The 12,856-nt window shown below is 39.7% G+C and overlaps 1 protein-coding gene across 2 annotated transcripts in view; it reads right to left on the bottom strand.

Annotated features, from left to right (window-relative positions):
• The window catches only part of LOC120429807 (uncharacterized), a 767,258-nt gene that overhangs the window by 306,650 nt on the left and 447,752 nt on the right, over positions 1–12,856 (bottom strand). The window lies entirely within an intron of this gene.

Below are 12,856 nucleotides of genomic sequence, written 5' to 3'. Positions count from 1 at the left end.
GTGTAATACTAGTTTTTCTCCGTACGCTGGTCGTCGCTTGCTATCTGCTGGTTTGTTGGCCTCCAACGTTGGGCCTGCTGGGCCTTGTCACCAATATTTGTCCGAGGGGACAGGGGGTGTTCAATTCCCCTTTGTGCGTCCTCTTCCAACTGTCCCTATTCCACTCCTCAAATGACTTGTGGTTAGGGGGGCCCGGGTCTCCCAAGCTTCCCAGTGGATGCTTCCGTCGTTTGATATTTACACCAGGCGCCCCGGAGGAGCCGGAGGGTGTTCCCTGTTCCACTAGCCGATGACGTGTGGTCAGGGGGGCCCCGGGACCTCCGGGCGCGACAGTGGTTCATATCTTATCGAACAGGTCAGTGTCCCGGAGGTAGAGGATGAGCTTCCTCTCAGCCTCCGGGTCGTTGTTCAGCGCTCCATATACACTTTGTGCCGTGTCGTCTCGGTGTTGGTCGAATTTCATGCACGTGCAAAGGATGTGTTCACACAGCGCTCGTTCGCCTCGAAACAGTCCCTCGTGCGTGATGCGGGTGTGACCGATTCGGAGTCGAGTGAGCGCACGTTGCTCCTCTTGGTTTTCGTGGTCATCGCCTGGCAGGGTGTTGGGTTTGACCTTCCTCAAGAACAAATCTCTCTCGGAATGCCATTCCCTCTCCCAGGCAAGGCGTATTTTATCCTTGACCCACAGCAGAATGTCCTGGGCCGGGACTGGTAGTGTTATAGCTGGAAGCTGTTTGGCTGCTTTCGCAGTTTCGTTGGCACTCTCGTTGCCGGCTATTCCACAATGGCCGGGGATCCAGCACAGAGTGGCTTTGGTTCTGGTCATCTCACTTTCGATTTCTTGAATCCATGGGTGTTGCGATAGGCCGCTTTCCACCGCCTCGGCCACGCTGGCAGAGTCGGTAAAAACAACCGTGGTTTTTTCGCCTCCGTCAGGGAGGTTCTTCAGTGCCTTAACGATCGCGTGAGCTTCTGCAGAGAAGACGCTGCACTGTGCGGGCAGTCGGATGGCCGTCCTCTCGGTGCCATCAACGATTCCGCAGCCCGTGAAATCGTCGTCTTTGGATCCGTCCGTGTAGATCTGATGGTAGTTGGCGTACTTCTCTTTGACTACTCCGAAGGCGGCCGTGACCTTCTGGGTAGATTCACCAGCCCGAACGTAGGCTGTCATCTCCCAGTCGATCTTCGGCTTTTCGGCGTGCCATGGGCGCTCTCCGATTCTGAGTTTCCGCGCAACTTCAGGCAACTCCAATTTGGTGATTCTGTTGAACTCTTCTCTAGCTCTTTTACTCAACGAGTGGTGCGGCCCGATGGTCCCTCCTGCTGCGAGTCTCGTGGCTTTGGTTACCATTACCGCGGTTGCGGCGTGTTCGAACGGCAGCTGGCCGGACTCAGCGTAGATAGCCTTGCACGGACTGGAACGGAAAGCCCCAGAGGCGCTCCGGATTCCAGCCACGTATGCGGGTCCGAGTGGTCGGATGTCGGCTGGTGTTGCCGAGCTGACGATACCCCAGTCGTAGAAGAGCCGGGACTGTATTATTGCCCGATGCACATCGATAAGGGTACTTCTGGCGCCGCTAATCCGATGCCCTCCGATTACTCGGAGGATCCGGTTGCGGCACTCGATGTCGCTCCTAGCAGGCGCGCGTATTTGAATTTCTTTGTCAGCACCACTTAATAATATTCAATTCAATTTGTTTACACACATGACGTTACACTTGCAAGTGTAGTAGTGAAAAAGATGTTCCACCGAATAATCAAGATGATGATTTTTATAGATTCTTTTCACCGATCTTTCGTGCGCGAGAGAGGAGAGCCATGCTCCCTTCGGATTTTTTTCTCTTGATGAACGTCCAGAGTTTTTCTTTTGATGATGATTATTCCATCGCTGGTTGTCACAAAATCAAACATCAGCAATTCTTCAGTATCGTGCTAACTTGTCGCACGTGCATTTTGGGCCAAATTGAGTTAAGAAATTTGTGCAGCTCACAATGACTCACCCTTTGACCTTCACAGATCCCCAAAATTCGATTTCAATTCTGAGATGAACTCCGTGCATTTTTGTCACTTTTCATATTTAAGAAGTTAAAATCTTGTCGTGCTATCTTGACACATCCTGAAAATGGATTTAAGTGCGACAAAGGGCAATGGGATTTATGGTCAGAATGCGTTTGACACACGTACATGCCAGACTACAATAAACATTTGTCCCCAGCAGGAGCATAAACTTCCCGCCGAGTTGATTTCGTATATTGTGCCCCAATCCCTCCAACGATATTGTCGATTTTTGGTAAGCTGTTGCGCGCATTAAGGGTAATCGAGTGATAAATGCACTAAATTTGTAAACGTTCTCTTCGAGTCGCAGCAGCAGACACCGCAAAGTATGAATGACCCACTGCGCCGCGGTTGCAACGATCTGATGAGTTGTACTACTTCTTTTTTTTCCAGAGCGCACAAGGGAAAGGAGGTCAAGTTAAGGTTCATGTAAAGTCGTTAAAGTAATGTCCCAATTTCCATGCCGATTATTATTGATTGGATTATTGTCATTTTGGTGAATTGGCTCGAAGTTATGGCGGAATTTGAGAGAAGTGGGTTTCCGAAATCTAGGTCTTGACTTCGGGAATTCATTAAGAAGGCACTTTCCGTTTTCCGGCGATGCTCGATATTTTTGCAAGCTCATTGCATCATTGGCATTTATTAACGATTTAAGATGCCGTCTTTGCAAACAAAAAAAAATCAATATTTGACGACGCCAACTTTTTGCCATTATTGCGTAAGACTATAAAGTCCACGATTGTTTATTTTTATTGCGTGAAATTTGTGGACAACTGACACTTCAGCAGGAAATAAAAAATAATAATGGACTTGATAGCAGCCCGGGAGCATGTTGACAGCTCCCATACAAACTGAGCGTACCCCGTTTTGTGGGCCCAGTGGGCCTAAGATGGCGGCCTTCGATATTATCTAGCCAAATTTTTGAAAATGGCGAATAGTTTAATTAAATATAGTTTTTGCCTTGTTTTGGTTTAAAACGACAAAATAAGCATTATGGGATCATTTTTTTCAAAACTTGTTTAGAGATACGCCACGTTCAAATATTAGTCTAGAACTGTTGAAGGGAGCGTGCCACAAAAGCCGTCACGAAAAAAAAGTTTCCTATGCAAATTTTGAGTAGCATATTTGATGGACATACTCCGGCGAGGCCCACTTGCCATCTGTCGGTGGATACGCGCAACTCACGAAAACTGTCATGTTAGGGGACGGTTGCTTGATAGAGAGCAAATGCGAATAACAGCTGGCCATTAAACAATCTGACGACTCTAGTAGGTAAAAAGACAACAAAAATGACTAAATATTCCATTCCAATTGACACTTTTATCAATAATTGATAACAAAATTTAAAAGCCTTTTTAAAAAAATTCTCATGAATTTGAAGTAAAATTGAATATACTTTAGAATTTTGTCTTAAGTTCTGTAACACTAGTTTTGTTTATGGAAATATCGATTAATATTGAATTTGAACTTAATTCGAAGAACATATCAAAAGTTTTCACATTTTTTAAGAAAATTTGTTTCAATGAAAACGATGATAAATTTGATTTTTTCTCAAATAATTTCTCAAAAACACATAAATTTTATTATTTAGAAACAAATTTTATCTTCTCATTACGAAAAATTGTCCAAAACATTCGAAAAAGCATTCCTTTTAACGATTCAAAGTCATTCAGAAAACCATGACATTTTGAGAATATTAAAATTGTTCTATTAATAAATATTTTCGTAATCATAGTTAAGTTTCAGTTTAAGTTTCAAACATTTTAAAATTTTCCGAAAACTTCTTCTTGATAGTGTCCCGGTGTACCAAATTAACGGTGTGAGTTCAAATCCCACCTCAATCATATTCAGATTTCAAAATCCTGATCCCAAGTTTCATCGGTACCGACTTGGATTTGATCCCTAAACTCTAGGCGGGCTAAAAATTTAGAACAAAAAAAATCTAAAAATTTGAAAACCCATTTTTGACCATTTTTAAGAACTTTAAAAGGCATTGAAAAGAAGACCTTTCAGGAAAATTTTAAGGTTGGAAGTTTAACTTGTTTAACATGATGGTCAATATTTTCAAAAATATCAATGGACAATAATGGTCCTTTTCGGTGCTGGGATCTTGTAAGGACTGAGTCGGCTTGTAATTAATTTTTTTATAGGGGTAATTCTCTACCAACTCAGGAAAAGTTGCCCCGATCCCTCTTCGATTTGCGTGAAACTTTGTCCTAAGGGGTCACTTTTGTCCCTGATCACGAATCCGAGGTCCGTTTTTTGATATCTCGTGACGGAGGGGCGGTACGACCCCTTCCATTTTTGAACATGCGAAAAAGAGGTGATGAGATATAAATTTGGTGTCAAAGGGACTTTTATGTAAAATTAGACGCTCGATTTGATGGCGTACTCAGAATTCCGAAAAAACGTATTTTTCATCGAACAAACACTAAAAAAGTTTTAAAAACTCTGCCTTTTTCCGTTACTCGACTGTAAAAATTTTTGGAACATGTCGGAGTTGCTTTGGAGAATTTGAACGGTTCGCGTCGCGGTAAACAAGCCGGATTTTCGTTGCCGTTTCCGACTTTGTTTCCCCCCCGATTGTGTGTGTATTTCGACCCGGGTGATTTCGGGATGTTTGACAGTTGCTTTGGAGAATTTGAACGGTTCGCGTCGCGGTAAACAAGCCGGATTTTCGTTGCCGTTTCCGTCTATGTTTCCCCCCCGATTGTGTGTGTATTTCGACCCGGGTGATTTCGGGATGTTTGAAAGTTGCTTTGGAGAATTTGAACGGTTCGCGTCGCGGTAAACAAGCCGGATTTTCGTTGCCGTTTCCGTCTTTGTTTCCCCCCCGATTGTGTGTGTTTTTCGGTCCGAGCGGTTTCGCGTTTTCGCATTTTATTTGGTTTTATCTTTCCACAGCCGGCTGTCTAAGATTGAATCATTTATGCTAAACTCAACACCAAATAACCGGGAATAATCTCATCCGCATCCTCCGACTGTTTGCCTTGAGAATGCATAATACATCACATCATTAAACAAAATTTATTGATTATTGGGTCGCATCATCATCCTTTATGATGAATCCTGGCCATTACCCTTTCCCACTAACAAAATCCCAAGTAGAAGTAGTTTTCCGGCACACGCGGGGGTGTGGATATCGTATAGAACCCACCCTTTGTAGCAGCCTGTGCTAACTAACATTCCCGTCCCAATCCCCCGAGATCTACAAACTGACATGGCGGGCGCCGTTGGTGGCCAACGACTGTTACCTATTTGCTTCAGATCTAGTTTTAATGATCTTGATGTTTTATCTTTTCAACGCATTCATACATGCTGTTGATAAGGGAAACACCATTAGATCGTTTAAGCGTATGGTCAGTTGTATTGATAGGATATTACGGTCCTGTTCAGCAACGGAGAAGGACAACCATGGGTGGTCTCTCATGCTCATGCTCATGCTCAAAAAATTTTGGAACATGTCATTTTAAGGAAAATTTAAAGTACTTTTCGAATCTACATTGACCCAGAAGGGTCATTTTTTCATTTAGAACAAAATTTTTCATTTTAAAATTTCGTGTTTTTTCTAACTTTGCAGGGTTATTTTTTAGAGTGTAACAATGTTCTACAAAGTTGTATAGCAGACAATTACAAAATTTTTGATGTATAGACATAAGGGGTGTGCTTATAAACATCACGAGTTATCGCGATTTTACGAAAAAAAGTTCTGAAAAAATTGGTCGTCGTTGATCATGGCTCATTGAAACTAATCTTATTGGCAAAGATTCAATCAAACTTTGCAATCACTCTCCAAATCACCTGTCACCACAACCACCGCCAAAGGCGTGGTGTAGGATGGTGCGGAGTGGAGTAAATCAATTTCACGAATCAGCAGGTCCCCTGATGGCTCCGAACCGTTTTGACGCTGTGTTTGGACTACTCGACGAGATGAGTTTATTTATTATTGGCCACGCTTAAAAAGGCATGTCACGGGGGTGCCACGAGTGGCCCGGGTTGTTTATGCTCTCTTGGCCGTCGCTCAATGTCAGTGCGCGCTCGGTGTTCAATTGAACCGAGTGCGAGGGTAATTACTGAATTGTGATGAACCCAGAAGAACCCTCTCTACAAAGTTTGCGGCGCGCACTCCAAACATGGTGGTCGGTTGGCAGATTATGCAATTAAGGGGCCAGATTGGCTGGCTGGTGCGGAGGGCAAATCTGATGCAGTCTTAACTCGATCTTCCAAGTTCCAAGTGGAGAGTCGAAGGTTGCTGCTGATGGCGGTGACGTACCTGAAAAAGGAAATAAGAGTACGAGCTTTAATAAATTAGCCGGGGTATTAGCGACGGTAGCGATCGTCGCATAAATTATGCTATTCATTAGACATTGATCCCTTTTGCTGTTGGGGTAGAACGTATCTGTACGAGTGGAAGACCTGCTGCCGACTGAGGGGGTACTATTTTTAAGTTGGTTAGTTGTTTCACGCTGGCATCGCATTGTTGATCTTGACGGTTATTATGCGGTAATTGTACTACTTTCCAAAATTGAGGTCAATCGGTGTATTGGCGGAACGACGTACGGTGGAAGATCATCATCTGTGCCTTGAGCACAATGTTTTGTAGGACTTTGAAGGACAGCAGGGTGCCCGCTTGGTACTTGATTGTAATTCTTCGTTTATAAGTAGATGATATCATTATCTGGGTGTATCAGATCGTCGCTGTCGTGCTAACTTGTCGCGCTTGTCGCACTTGCATTTTGGGTCAAATTGAGTTAAGAGCGCCATTTTGTGCGGCTCACAATGCCTTACCATTTCAATCCTGAGATATTCAATAAAAAACGAAAAAACTCCGTGCATTTTTGTCACTTTTCATATGAAAGAAGTTTCAATCATGTTGTGCTATCATGTCACTCCCTGAAAATTGATGTAAGTGCGACAACTGGCCAAAGGAATTTCAGGTCAGAACGCGTTTGATGCACGTAACTTCGGGACAATGCACAGAATGGTCAGCCAAACAAAACATGTTTGTGATTGTTTACATCGCGTGCTCTCGTTTTTGTTTATTCAAGGTCAAACATTAAAACGCGTTTTTCTCGGAACGTCAAAAAGTGACATACGACATATACTATTATACTATCGTGAAAAGGGGTTTTCTGATAGATTTGGTGTCCTCTGCAATAAACGCAGTCCGCAATAAAACCCGTTTTTATTTGACTTTTAATCACTCTATCACTGAAAAATTTAAATCCCAAATATCCTTTATTAATCTTTGATTTTATTATTTGTTCTGGGGAACTAAAAAGGTATTTTTTCCGATAGAATTTTGGTTAGAGCAATATCTGGTACCATGTCAGATACACAGATAAATCTGTATTTTACAGATTTTTCGATCCCAAAAAATCACAAAAATGTCTTTATACAGAAATTCCCTACGAAAACAGCATGATTCGAAATAAAAGTTCTCCGATCGTGCTCAATTTTTTTCTGGAAGTTCCTTGGCCGAAATAATAAGACCCCTATTTTTTTGTTTGGCCTTTAGGGGGACCTACGCCGCGTTAGGGTGGTCCGAAAAATGACAATTTTCGTCGATTTTCGCAAAAACAACTTTTTTCCTAAAAACATATCTCGGCGCCATTGCATCCGATTTTAGCTGTCTTAGGCGCAAAAGAAAGGTGATTAGTTTGGCTATTTGGGAAAAATCGTAAGAAGTTTCAAAAATCTAGCTTAACATTTGAAAAGGTTGTATGAAAACTTAAAATGCTGTTTTGAAGGTCTCGGGACCAAAAAGCCTATGCCTGAAAATATTTTTACCTGATTCCTCAGGAAATTTTGCATAATATATCAAAAAATTGTGAAGTTATGTTTTCAATACTCTGAGATACGATTTTTTGGAAATAAAAACTGGGTTTTTCGACGCGCCACGCGCAAAAATGGGAAAATTACGAAAACGGGAAAAAATCGATTTTTTCACTAAAACTGCAATAACTTCAAAATTTCAGCGATGACCTATACAATTTTCGTAATTCAATAATATGCAACTTTTGGTATCCTAATATCTACAGGTCATCCCTGAAATTTTGAAGTTATTGCAGTTTTAGTGAAAAAAGTAGTTTTTTCTCGTTTTCGTCATTTTCCCATTTTTGCGCGTGGCGCGTCGAAAAACCCAGTTTTTATTTTCAAAAAATCGTATCTCAGAGTATTGAAAACATAACTTCACCATTTTTTGATATATTATGTAAAATTTTCCGAGGAATCAGGTAAAAATATTTTCAGACATAGGCTCTTTGGTCCCGAGACCTTCAAAACAGTATTTTAAGTTTTCATACGACCTTTTCAAATGTTAAGCTAGATTTTTGAAACTTCTTACTATTTTTCCCAAATAGCCAAACTCATCACCTTTCTTTTGCGCTTAAGATCGGATGCAGTGGCGCGGAGATATGATTTTTTTTAAAGTGGCTTTTGCGAAAATCGACGAAAATTGCCATTTTCGGACCACCCTAACACGGCGTAGGTCACCCTAAAGGCCAAACAAAACAAATACGGGTCTAATTATTTCGCCCAAGGAACCTCCAGAAAAAAATTGTGCCCGATCGGAAAACTTTTACAGATTTTTTTAAAAATGTTTGTATTTAAAAATTTCAACAGTTTAGTTATTGAATTATGCTTTAATTTGATTAAAAGGCTTTAATATGCTGTAAAAAATTTAAAAATTAATTCTGTAACTTCAAATTTGGCATAATACAGATAAAATACAGATTTATTTTAAAGGCAATACAGATCTCCCAAAACATAATTTGGCATCGTTGGGTACCGGAGATAAGAATATTTGAAAAAAATGTGATTTTTGGAAGAATAAATTCAAAAATATTGTCAAAAAATATATCCAAAATAACTTTTAGTATTTTTTCGAAAAATGTATCATTTTGGTAATCAAAAATACTCCTGCGAAAATATAGTTTCAAAAGACTAAGAAAGATGTCCAACTTTTTTTCTTTTGACCTTGGTATTCGGACTGCTGGTTGTTGAGATAAAGCATATTAAAGTTAAAATTTATTTGAAAATGAGTTTATATCAAAGTCACCTAATTAGTTAATTTTTCCACTCAGGATATATTGAAAACTATTAGTTTGATTTTCAATGTTAAAAATTGAAACTTTTGTGAAATCTTCTGTTTTTTTTCATAAAAATAATTCCGAAAATTTTAATCAAGATTTCCCTTTTGAAAGAGCTGAAAACACTTGTGTTAGAAGACGGACAAAACTTGTATGACTCACATTTTTTTTCAAAGGGCGGACAAAATTACTAATATTATTTTCGCAAAAATCGATCCAAAAAATTTCGAGACATCACGATTTGAAAAAATGAGTGCTTATTAGATGTCACTGAAAATTGCAAATTTTTAACACAATATATGGCTTAAGAGTTTGTCTGATCAACAAAGTAATTAGTGTATAGTAATTTTTTATTCCAGATTTGGTTGTGCATCGAAAAATGATTTTGAAAATTTATTTTGACTATTTTTTAGTTCCTTTCAAAACTATAACGCAAGTCTTACTTTTTAGTTACTTTTTTTTATTAAAAATAAAATCAGCATAAAAATACGTATTTTGAGAGCTGAGCATTAAGTAACACTAGTAAAACAGCAAAATAAATAATCAGAAAATAAAAAAAAAGTCCTAATTACGACCAAAATCTTTGTCGACTTGATCAGAGAAGGCGTTGGAAAAAAATCAGTTTGGATAATCGACTCAACAAAAATAAAATTTCGTTGTCTTATTTTTGATTGTCGATCTGAAATATGCCTCCTAAACTACTCTAAAATGAGTTAAAAATTTTAAATTCATGATGGCGGCCAAAATGGCGGTGATGAAATGTGTAAAAAAATGATTTCCCAAGTAGCACTCATAACTTGTCGTCTGTTGAATAATAGTTAGACAGCTGTTTTTGATCAACATACGAGAAAAAATTTCAACGTAAGTTAAATAACAGTTTGTTTCACTACTTGTATAACTGACTTATGCAACTTTTGAGATTTGTGCCACACAAGTGTTACAACACAGTCAACTTCACTCTTTTCCAACTTTAACACACAACAAAGGGAATATTTTCACATGCTCCTAACTCCATCCAATTTGCTGATTTGCACTATTTAAACAATTTATTTTGGAACACTTTGGATAGAAACTTGCTTGCTCACTTCCTATTGAGCAATTTATCACTTTATTTCACTTGAAAACACTTTTTATGAGCTGTAATTGAACGTCAAAGTGCTGATATGCCAAGATGTTCCCTCATCTGCAATGTTTTACTCGAAAACAGTTTGTTGAATAAAAACAATATTGCACTGTTTGTTTCACTGCTTATCTAACATTGTCATGTGACGGCATCTTCTGAAAAATGTAAATAACCTTTGGTTTTCTCGCTTTGTTACACAAATGTTCTCGGATAATAGATTATATAACTGATGCTCAACATACATATCCAACTTAACAGTGCGTGTTGTTAGGTGGTGTAAATTTGTACATGAGGAATTTAGAGTTTCAATAACGTTTATTTATTGAAGATTGCAATAGTTTTGATTGTTGACCGATTCATTTGTGAACATATCGCCGATAAAAGCTACAAAAATTATCAGCTTATAGAGTTTATGATAGAGAAAACAACAAATCAAAATCATACCGATTTCAATATTACTCCGTGGTACGGTAATCGAAATGACAGTTGAAACGGTTTGTTATAACAAAGTTATATAGTGGAGTTATAAAAAGTGATTTGAAACAAACTTATATAACTTCAATTCCAATGACAGCCTTCTTTGGAGTTAAGTTCTTTAGCTAACAAAACAGACAGCAGCCTTCTTATTGACGCTTGGGCCAGCTTGTTTACTATGAAGCCCCGTGGAGAGATGTGGAAGCGCGCCTGGACCTGCCATGGAAATAACAACAATTCGTCGAAGTCATCGGATCGAATCTTGGGAAAGAGGAAGTTCACCAAAAAAGGAAAATTCAAAAGTTCGCCATGCAGGGAATTTCACACTAATCACATGCGCGCCATGATTGTTTTTCCTTTTTTTCAAAATTCTATTTCGAATAATTTTAAATAAAACTTGCAGAAACAAGCGTACTTTTTTTATTACCATCGTCGTTGATTGAAATTCTAATAAGAAACGTTTGTTTACATGTAAGTTAGTCGACGGTTAGATAGCTGTTTTCAATCTAACTTTCCTTTCCAGTGTGCGCATTGATTTGACAGCACAGCCGTAAACCACGCCCCTTTTTTTCGATGAATCTCTTGTTAGATAGCACAGTGTTGCCAAATACATTTGTACAACTTACTCTGATAACTTGCATCTTTTTCTGGCAAGTTATACAACAGAAAAAAGTGCGCTTTTTCCAGTTCACAGGAGTTGTAGAATAAGTTGTGGTAACGAGGCGGATTGGTTATACAACCAGTTAGGAAATATGTTCATCTGACAAAGTGTGTTGCTTGGGTTGGTAATTTGATAGACAGGAAACCATTCAAAATTGACTGTAATGTGGTAGCAGAACTCGAATTTGATGTAAAAAGTAAAAATCTGTATTTTTTTTGTTAGTTATTCGATTTTTTTAAGTCGCATTCAAACCCTCGGGTATTGGAAACTTCGGATAATCGAGTTTGGACTGTATTCACTTGTCCACCGCAAAATGTCACCCGCAAAATTGTACGTATGATTTTATGGAAAAACTTACTAACTTACTATGCACAATGGCTCCATTAGGCATAGGAAATGCATAACCAAAGTTTTATCTAAATCAACATTACAAAGAAAAGTCGATTGGCATATACATGTTTTTCAACCGAAAAATAAGACTAACTTGGAATTAAGGTCAAAAATCTGTTTTAAAAATTTTCACGTATATTAAAGCAAATAATTTGATAAGAATTTCAATTATAACAAGTTGTTGATGACATCAACTTTAAATGTGTTTTATTCATTACACCACCATCAATCCAATTTACACGCCCTCTCCCAGCCCAGCAAAATGATTTCCAATTCAATTGAATAAATTTGACAGCCCTCTCGGTTCGGCTACTGTCTGAGATGCCAACCCACACGGTTTGAACATGACCCATTTCGAAACCATGACCAGCTGCGGGCTTTTGCAGGTCGGCCCGTCATCGCGGTGTCCCAGTAAAGTACACACAAACAGGCACACTCACATTGCATAATTTAGCACAATTTTGAACTTATGAAAACTGGTACTAAATGCAAGTCGTCCGACAGCGGGCCCGGTCGTCAACCATCCTACGCGTTCTTTGTCAGTCGGCAAGTGGTCTTCGGAGAACCTGCCCGGAGAAACCTCGATTCTCAGCAGCTGCAGTGCGGCGGCGCGCGAGTAACGTTTATTGCTACCGGCCCACCACAACTCAGTTGAAGCCAAAGAGCGAGCGTCAGGTGATCAGTTGGAGTTCACCTGGGGAGCCCAGAACCGATAATGCACGCGAAGGGTTTTCGGTGCGGTTAGGGTGGTATAGATTGAAAAGATTGTTTTTATGAATGATGCAAATGATGCGCCATCAAAAACCCAAAAAGACTAAATTTCAAAATGTTCGAACTTTTTGAACCACCCTGAGATCACCCTTGAGATCCATTCTTTCCCAACAGTTGAACCGCAGTCTCCAAAGAGGCCAGTGACAGGGCACAGGGGACACAAATTACAACTTGCAGCTCTCCAGCAGGACCCGTGGGCAGATAAACGAGCCGGTTTGCATTACTTCATTGGTCAGACCAACAAGTGGTGGACACCCTGCCAGCACCGATTGAGGAACCTGCGAGAAGTGG

This window comes from Culex pipiens, chromosome 3 (assembly GCF_016801865.2).
Source record: "Culex pipiens pallens isolate TS chromosome 3, TS_CPP_V2, whole genome shotgun sequence".
NCBI classification, from domain to species: domain Eukaryota; kingdom Metazoa; phylum Arthropoda; class Insecta; order Diptera; family Culicidae; genus Culex; species Culex pipiens.
This window is presented reverse-complemented; position numbering and strand designations above follow the sequence as displayed.